Raw genomic sequence first — 8,948 nt, forward strand, 5'->3', positions numbered from 1 at the left:
ATGTGTTATACTTCAGAATTAAATGCTATTTTGAGATATTAACGTTGGTTACTTACATTTCTCAAGTTCAACAATTCAAACCTCTCTCTGCTGCTTCTGTTCAGAACTGCACTGAGCAGCTTTCACCTATTTTAGTGCAGATAATATTTAGTTTCTTACTGGGACTAGTTTCGTAGTCTAGTATCCCAGTTAAAATCAAAACTGAAATCTCGTGCTCCAAGCACGTACGCACATGCACGCACACACACGTAATAGAAAACAGCCAATCAGGAAGAGGGAAGGCTGGATTTAAGACAGCACAACCAATGAGAGCGGCGTTAAAGGGGGGTCTCTACCATGTCAATCAAAGGCCAGGCGCGTTAGTGATTGGCTGCGTGGAGCGCCAGGCCCCACCTTCAAACGGAGGCGCTCCGGGCGAACCTGTGCATGTACGCACGTCTGGCAGAGCCAAACCGACACTTTTTTTTGTAACTAGTAACTAAACCAAACATTGAAAATGTATCGGAGTAAAAGTATGCAATTAAGTACGGAAATATAGTGAAGTAAAAGTAATCAAAAAAATGTATGCTTGAGAAAAGTATAAAGTACTCCAAAATATACTTAAGTACAGTAGTGAAGTATTTTTACTTCATTACTATACAACACTGGTTTTCCCCCTAGATATTTTATGTAGGGGGTGTGGGTGGGGAATGCAGCAATGCCACCTGATCGAGCCATCCACTAAAAAAAGGTTTCAGCTGGAAATTAAGTCTGTCCAACAGCTGGTTAGCCACAACAGTCAGTGGCTTAGGACCGGTGCTTCTTTCAGTGGTTGGTAGCTTTACACTGCAAAGATGGAACTAGAAATAAGTAAAATGTTCTTAAAATAAGTGTATTTGTCGTTGATTTAAGCAGGTAAATAAGATGATTTGCCAATGGAATACGATTTTTGCACTTAAAATGGGAACAATTCATCTCCATCATCTTATTTTAAGTGCAGGATGTCTAATTATCTTATTTTAGGGGTCAAAAAAAATCATTCCATTGGCAGATAATCTTATTTACCTGCCCAAATCAAGGATAAATACACTAACTTTAAGAACATTTTACTTATTTTAAGTTCCGTTTTTGCAGTGTATAAGGACTACAGAAGACATACAACTTCAGTACATTTCTCAGTCCCAGAGGCTTGGAGACATCAGGGGGAGAGCTAAACGAAGACTATGCAGTTAGACAGCAAAATTATTGTCAGCGTGAGAGGGGCTTTACATTATTATTTAGGTTATTTATTTAGATTATTATTATTGTAGTATTATGTGCATTTGTCTCTGCGTGTGAACTTCCAACTCACTGGTAAGAGGACGCAAACCCTCTCCTACTGATTGAACAGCAGTTGATGTAAAATGCCATATTAGGCGTAAACTGTGGCACTGACGAGTATTACCTTACACTATAGCCTTTTAAAATCATTTCACTTAACACACTTTAGTTTTTGTTAGTTTATGTAAAGTAAAACTATTTAGTCTACTGTAAAAATCTTCATCTAGTTTCAGAACTTACTGGCTTCCCTGCAACGATCTGTTAAAAAGAGCCTTCTAAACTAATTTTTTATTGCAGTAAAACATGGTCCAAAATGTAAAAAGGTCACGCTTGCTAAATCCTTGACTAAATCTGTGTACTTTGGACGTAAAGATTAAGACTGAGCAATAAACTTTATAGGTTGGTCTGGCAAGAAAGAATGGATTATTAGGCTTACTGTTAAATATTTAACAATCTGTTGAACTCTACCAGATAGTTAAACATGGATTGCCTTTACATTTTCAATGGGATAGTGATCCATATGACCTAATTAACATAGAAACAGCTCAAAGACAAATATGAATCTTCTTCCATGACCGTCACAGACCCCAGACCTAAAATATGGAGAACCTCTGGAGTCAGCTGAAGAGACGACCCAGGAACCAGGGTATGATTTGGGGAAATTATTCAAGGACTTTCCAACAGGCAGCCCTGCCAAAAATGATCTCCACTATTTGTACTCTGAGATCTAATTTTCCCGAGTTCCAAAGTCAAAAATATAACTATGACGCTCTCTTGAAGTTGCAACTCGGAGTTTAGTATCCAGTATGGCTGATGCACATTTAGAAGATAGTTTTCCAGTAGTTTGACATCCAAATTGTTGCGAACAAGTAATTTAAACGTTCAGCTGTGTTCTTTACAAACATGTCCTTTTTTTGTATTTAAATTGAAAATAAAAAAAAATACATCATTATCTTGTAATACAAACTCTCAGAATGTGCTCCACTCGGACGGGACTTCTGATAAAAAGTAAAAGGTAGCGGTAGCAAAAAGGGGTGCGGATATGTCCATTTGTTAAAATGTGGCATATTTTCTATGGTGAACACTTTTATTCATTTTTCAATGTGAGATTTTGCTACTACGACAAAATGTGAATTTGTTTTAAGTTTTTTGCACATCTTATTATCGGGGGTCCCACTAAACGTCGGGGCGCTGTTTGTACCTACTAGCCTTAAATGCAGTCCAAAGATGGCTGAGTCATGATCGCATGCTACGGGCAGGGAAACATTTTTTTACAATTCACAGCATACCACCTGAGAGAAGGGGCCCGCTGTCCAATAACAACAGCCTCTGGCAAAATGCCACTAGCTGTGCCAAGAGTGGCACGGCCGCTAGCTCCTTGGTGCCTTTTGATGCCAGCGGCTGGCCAGAAATGGCCGACTGTAGCGCGCCGTTGCAATTTTTGTAAAAGGTTGTAAAAGCACAGGGGATAATATCTTGCCAAAAAACTATCCCCCATTGTGTGCAGCTGAAGCGTGACATTTATCCCGCCGGAGATTAGGAAAGCCAGAAACAATGTTGGATGACAGACTAAAGGAGGACGTCTAAAACCACAAAGTAGGCATATTAGGGCTTCCAGTTATTGGTTTCACATGGCAGATGAGGCAGCGCATTGACCCGTTTTCGATTTTAGCCATGTTTAAAGTGAAAACATGACGTGACGACGCCTGCATTCTGCATCGGTTCATTTCATGTTAATGACTTGCAAGAAAAAAAAAGAAAAAAGAAAAAAAAACAGGCCGGTTTTGTTGGGGCGACGCTTCAGATCGACCCAAACATGAGATTTGGGGAAATCACCCCGTCTTCTAGGAAAAAAACTTTGATACACCCCGTTTACTGGCATCGTTTGGTCTTGAGGATTATTGAATTGACTCAATTTATGACAAAAACATGAGGAGGGGGAGAAAAAGGGTGTTTCCTAAATAAGAAACAAAGTATTTTAACTGAGCATTGGTAGGTACGTATTAAATATGATAATACCATAGTATATTTTCTTGAGTAGAAATATGATCATTTCACAGTATGTTAGTCACATAAAAGTGTAAAAAAAAAAGGAAAAGGTAGTAAGAGCTATTTTATTTCAGCAGAAAAGGAACTTTTTTTATATTACTGCTTAAATAATATCCCATCTTATTAATTAGTTATTGTGAACTGTTTTTTTAACTCGTACAGCTATGCCATTTGCTTTTGATACATAGACTAAAGCCAAAAACCAGAATAAGCACCCTTTGAGTTTAGTATTAGTTTATTAATAATGCTTATTGTGCAGAATTTTAGGCCTTTTTGCTATTCTGCTCTTTAACGAGCAAGGCCACACACGATATATTGCAAATATAGTCACTGCTTTATCAGGGTGTGACATCTTCAAAATCTCAAAGGCCGTTTGGACCACCGTTGTCGGTTAGTATATTCCAAGTATTGTCCGTGCTAATGTAGTATTTACAGGAGTTTCAGGGCAGCAGATGTTCACCCTGAACACAAATGACACGCTAAAGGCCACTGAGTGTAGGAAGCACAGACGACAAAAAGAGAGAAAAAAAAGAAAACGGGCATTTATTGCAACTGATCTTGTCACTGCAAGATTTTCTATCCTACCGCCCTAATCGGTCGTCTAACAGGCTGATATTAGCTGTTTGTTTAGTCAGCGTTTAGTCAGGCTTTCTGCTCAGGTAGCCAGCCTTCCATCAGCTACATTACAGACAGGCTGCTCATCCTCATGGCTGGGGAACTGGACTTTTAAACACAGTTACCTTAAAGATGCCTCGTCATGACTTATGAATTTCTACAGCAGCAGCTCACCATGGTTGCGTACAAAGGTTTCACGATTAAATTGTCGCACTCTGTTGGCTTAATAATTGTGTGAATAAAGTATTCATTTTTCAACGTGAGAGGTAATATTTTGTGTTAAATCAATTAGAATTTAAGTTCTGTAGCCTTTTTTTAACATACAAAACTATTTTTACACTACACCATATTTTATTGATAACCTTTTTAAAACAATATTTTTAATATCTAAAAAAAAAGCCTAAAAAAATATATAAAAAAAAAAAAAAAAAGACAGAATTTTGCTGCGGCAGCGGTGCATTCTGGGAAAGCGGTCAGTCTGAAGATAGTCTGCTCTGAAGCATGCTCGACGCCCGGGGATTTGGTGCGTTCTCTGTCTGGTGTTCTTGACAATTGGAACAGTGCTGGGGCTGATGATGTGTCAGGAGCACACGAGAACGCTCAAGTACGCATACTGAGAAACGGCCCATGACTGTCCACTTGTTTTTGTTGCCAAATTCAAAATGCTTGGATGAAGAAGGCAGTCTTACCAGAAGAGATTAACCAATCAGGATGTCCAGACCAACACCAGTTGCTTTTCTCTTAATCACCATTTGGACAAATTGCACTTTTTTTATATATTATTATTATTATTAATTATTATTATTCTAACAACTAAATAAAATGTTCTGCAGGTTATTTAATGAAGAGAGAAGTTTTGAAGCTAAAACAAAATAAAAGAGCTGTCCCTATTTATTCCCCCTACCTTGTAAATCTCATTTTAATTCACGTAAAAAAACTGCATTAAGGCCCATACCGATGATTACTCTGAGTGTAGACTGAAATGGTGGGAATTCTTAGCTTTGATGCCTTTAATAGAAAAACCCCCCTGATTTTATTTAGTATTTGACCTGCTAAACCCCGATCATGGGAAAATCTGCCTATTCCTATATCTGCCAGACGGATTTTTGTATCTCTAGGTACAAGCAATGGCATTTATCCTAACCCCTGATGATGGTAGAACATTGATGTATTGTTAATTCAAGGTTTTATGGTAATTACATAACATTTTGTAGGTTTCAATGTAAACTAAGGGATAACATCCCCCATAATTTTAAAACAGTACTTACTTCAATCTGCATTGTTCACTTTTCCATCCAAAAGGTACCTTTTTCTAACCTTCATCACTTAAAGAGAAATAAAAAAAGCAATTGCCACCTCCTCAAAGAGAGGTTTTCTATTGCTTTGAAGGTGATTGCAGCTCGAGAAAGCATCAAATCTCACTGTTCTTGAATTTATGGAGGATTATTTAAGGAGGATTTAAATCCTCCTTAGAGTATATAACGCTTATGGTTATTTGTTTGTCCAATGCTGGGGCATACTTTCTAAGTATTCCCCCATGCTTACACACAAAAGTTTAAAGATGGTTAAAAAAAAGAAAAAAGAAAAGAAAATCAAAAGTAGAGAATGCAGTGATTCGTATTTTCTAATATATTTAGCCCTTGCACGTGTCATCTGTAATCAGTATAAGGAACTTGCTTACACGCATTTCTGTCTCGCCACCATCCATCGGATCTTTTTTTTATTTTTTTTTAAACCACAGACGTTTTATGGAAATGTTTCAAACGTGCTTTACTTTACAGTAAAAGCTCCAGCAGAAAGCGCTCAACATCCACCGTGTTTCCAATCAGAGCATCGTCTTCATTTTCAGCCTCAGTCATGAACGTGAACTAAAATAAAAAAAAAACTAAAAATAAAAAACACGGTTTAACGTACAAGCAGCATTTGTTGCGCTTGGATGTTTGCCCCTTTTTATCCCACGGGTGATGCTTTTCGGCGTGTCACGCCGCCCAACTTGGTTTTTATAACCTGTCTGTGGAAAACACACAGAAAACACCAACATCTCGTTTTAGAGCCGAGCTGAACATTTAACCCCCCCCCCCCCCCCATATCTTTGGGACCCGGCGTGTCGGACCAAGCTGGCAATGCGACAAAGCAGAAAGGCTGGCTTTTCTCTGTTGGTCTCGGCTGCCTCGTAGCCGTTAGCCCGTGTGGGTTTTTTACCGTTAAGCGGAGGGGGAGCAGCGGGAGAGGAGAGTGCGGCAGCCTGGCTCAATCCCTCTTCAGTCATGCCACGTCTTACCTGACTGCTGATGGCCACCTCTTCTTATCCCCCTTTTGGATATAATGTATGGATGGAGGCGTCTCGACAAAAGATGCTTGCAACGGATATCCACAGTCCTCGCTAGCCAGCGGCCAAATATATTTATTTTTTCCTCCCCAATCTGAGAAGCTAGCCTCGCTGACTAGACGCAGCGCCCCGTTGGAAAAGCATTTCTGCATCAGACCGTGTCAGAGCTCAGCAGCGCGGCTAGGCTAACTGGCTAGCTGCAACAGCTACACGGCAGGCCCCTCCCAACTGCTCCTCTGTGATTGGCCGCGCGAAGACAAGGCTGCGTTTTGATTGGCCGACACCGCTGTTAGTCAATCGTGCTGCAGCTGTTGATGTTCTGCATTCCCATAGAACGTCGTCCTGATTTTTTTTATTTTGCCTTTTTACGGTAAAGAATAATACATTGTAAATGTATTAAATACTAATATAACCCTTTGTTAATTTTAATATGTAAAAAGGGCTCTGATTATGATGTGCTTTATTTGACCTCATTCCTTTTTAAACAGTTGTTCAAATCAAAGCCTAGGATGATGAGCATGTTAAGTTGCATACAAACGTGAACAGATTTGTTGACACGCCTGGTAAAGATGTGTAAAAAAAAAACAACAACTGTGAAATAAATATAGCAGAATAATTTCAGGCTGAAAAATATAAAAAAAAAATCCAAAACTTGGCCAAAAAATGGCACAAAAAACTGTTACCCCTAATTTCTGTTGTAAAGTAATGTCTATAAAACGTTTCTTTAACGATGCTTTGCTTGATCGCAGTGTCAAAATGGCACAAAAGTAAGACTTTATCAAAAACACACTGTTACCCCTAAACAAAATTTGTAATGTCTATAAAACGTTTCTTTAAAGATACTATGCTTGATCACAGTGTCTAAGAACTTATACTTTCTGTTTCTCTGGGGGTATAAATATGACATTTAGAGATGGGTCACATGACAAGGACCCATATGTAACTTGCAACCACACACAATGGACAGGTTGGTAAGGGAGACGTGATGCTGTGGACCTGTTTCCTTTCTAGAGACACTGGAATCCTTCTTAGAGTGCGTGAAATTTGAGTAACGAAAATTATTTTATTTTATTTTTTGATTAATCTAGTGCATCGCCCTAGTTAATAAACTGATTCAGTAGGATATTTACCCAAACTTTACTTCACTAGTACCAAATCAACCTTCTTCCATATAGCAATTTTAGTCCTCAGAGCTAAATCCTTAAGAAAACCTGCAGAGTGAGCTAAGGAGGAGATGACATAAGGCAAGATCTAGAATCCAGTGAAACTGGGAGAACTGTCAGAAAGTCTTCTCTATATATATGCTCCAACCTTGTGAAATGTTATAGCAAACGGCTAAATACTGTCGCTCTAACTAAAGGGTGATTTACAAGGAATTAGCAACAAAGCTAATGACAAAAGGGATTTTGCAAAGAACATTCATTTCTTAACAGAAGGTGTTCTTTTTTTTGTTTTTGTTTTTTTTACAGCTCTTCAGGAACCAATGAGTGTGCGGGGTGCTGTTTGTCGAGGTAGCCCAGTCATTTTGTACCATTCAGGACAAACTCTCCCACTCGTACGATCATGCAAGGCAGAAACAACATCATCAAATTCCGTTCCGCCGCCTCCTGGTGCATCTAATAAACGCGTCTGTGGTTAAGAGAGTTGCAGAGTAATTTGGAAGGTTGTGCAGCTCGTTGCAGGATGCAATCTGTTTCCTGCTCTAACAGATGGGCCTCCTCTACATGTCTTCTCCGCTCTGCACCCAAACGCCCTAGCTTTGCAAAGTGAAACGTGAAGCAGGTTTCTTCTCAGTTTTGTTGCACTTAAGCAATGTTTCTTCACAGAATAGGAATCTATGCATTATAATAATAATAACAATAATAATAATAATAAAACAGTTATTACCATCCTTAATATTGGATATTATTATAATTAAAAAGCAAGTAAGAGACAGCTGGTTGTTCCCATTTTGATTCTGTTTTCTTTTAGATTTCTTTGGATCACTAGTGATAGTAGATCCATTGAGTGTCATTTCACACAACCATTTGATTTCAGCTTGGTTTAACTTAAACTGAGCTTCTTTGCAGATATGTCCAACGTTAAACAGTCTCCATTATAACAGTCACCCTGGTAATAGAGTGCATACACCACATAGCAGAAGCACATGTATTCTATAATGACACCGCTTCTGCTGGATGAATAAAAAGAGGAAGTGTAATGTGGGATTTTTTTTTTTGTTAGAAATATTGTGATGACTTAAAAGTATTGGGAAAAGCACTAATTGGCGTCATACTTCGGTATGAGAAGATTCTAGTTGGGGGTCACTCACAGAAATCTGGCCAGATTGCGGCCATCAGGGTGCCACACAAAAACCCAAGCCACTGAAGAGAAGTTCGGTGGTTTTATTTCAGAGTCGTGTAGGACTGGATGTTCAAAAGGGAATAAGAGATAGACACAAAGAAATAAAAATATTATTTTGGATCGTAAGACGTAGTATGCATGTAAGACTGCGTGAGCAAGTAGTGCCTCTAGATGCACATGGGTAGTGACTGACTGCAGGCATGGTGGCGCCACAGAGCTCAGCTGTCTTCTTCCACTCCTGGCTGTCCCGGGCAATGAAGTGAGTCATGAACGCCCCCTGCTGGGCTGTTGGTGCAACACGTCAGTTCTGAAT

The 8,948-nt window shown here is 39.1% G+C and overlaps 1 protein-coding gene across 3 annotated transcripts in view; it reads right to left on the minus strand.

Annotated features, from left to right (window-relative positions):
- Nucleotides 1–6,497, minus strand: part of nck1b (NCK adaptor protein 1b) — a 50,068-nt gene extending 43,571 nt beyond the window's left edge. For 2 of the 3 annotated variants that reach the window (XM_012880161.3, XM_012880159.3), the window contains exon 1: nt 6,245–6,497. The gene's annotated coding sequence lies outside the window, so the exon portion shown is untranslated. Of the gene's footprint in view, nt 1–6,165; nt 6,208–6,244 lie in introns of those variants that run through there. The other variant, XM_021307362.2, reaches the window with a different exon arrangement.
- Between the last annotated feature and the right edge of the window lie 2,451 nt (nt 6,498–8,948).

This window comes from Fundulus heteroclitus, chromosome 21, assembly GCF_011125445.2.
Source record: "Fundulus heteroclitus isolate FHET01 chromosome 21, MU-UCD_Fhet_4.1, whole genome shotgun sequence".
Classification (NCBI taxonomy): domain Eukaryota; kingdom Metazoa; phylum Chordata; class Actinopteri; order Cyprinodontiformes; family Fundulidae; genus Fundulus; species Fundulus heteroclitus.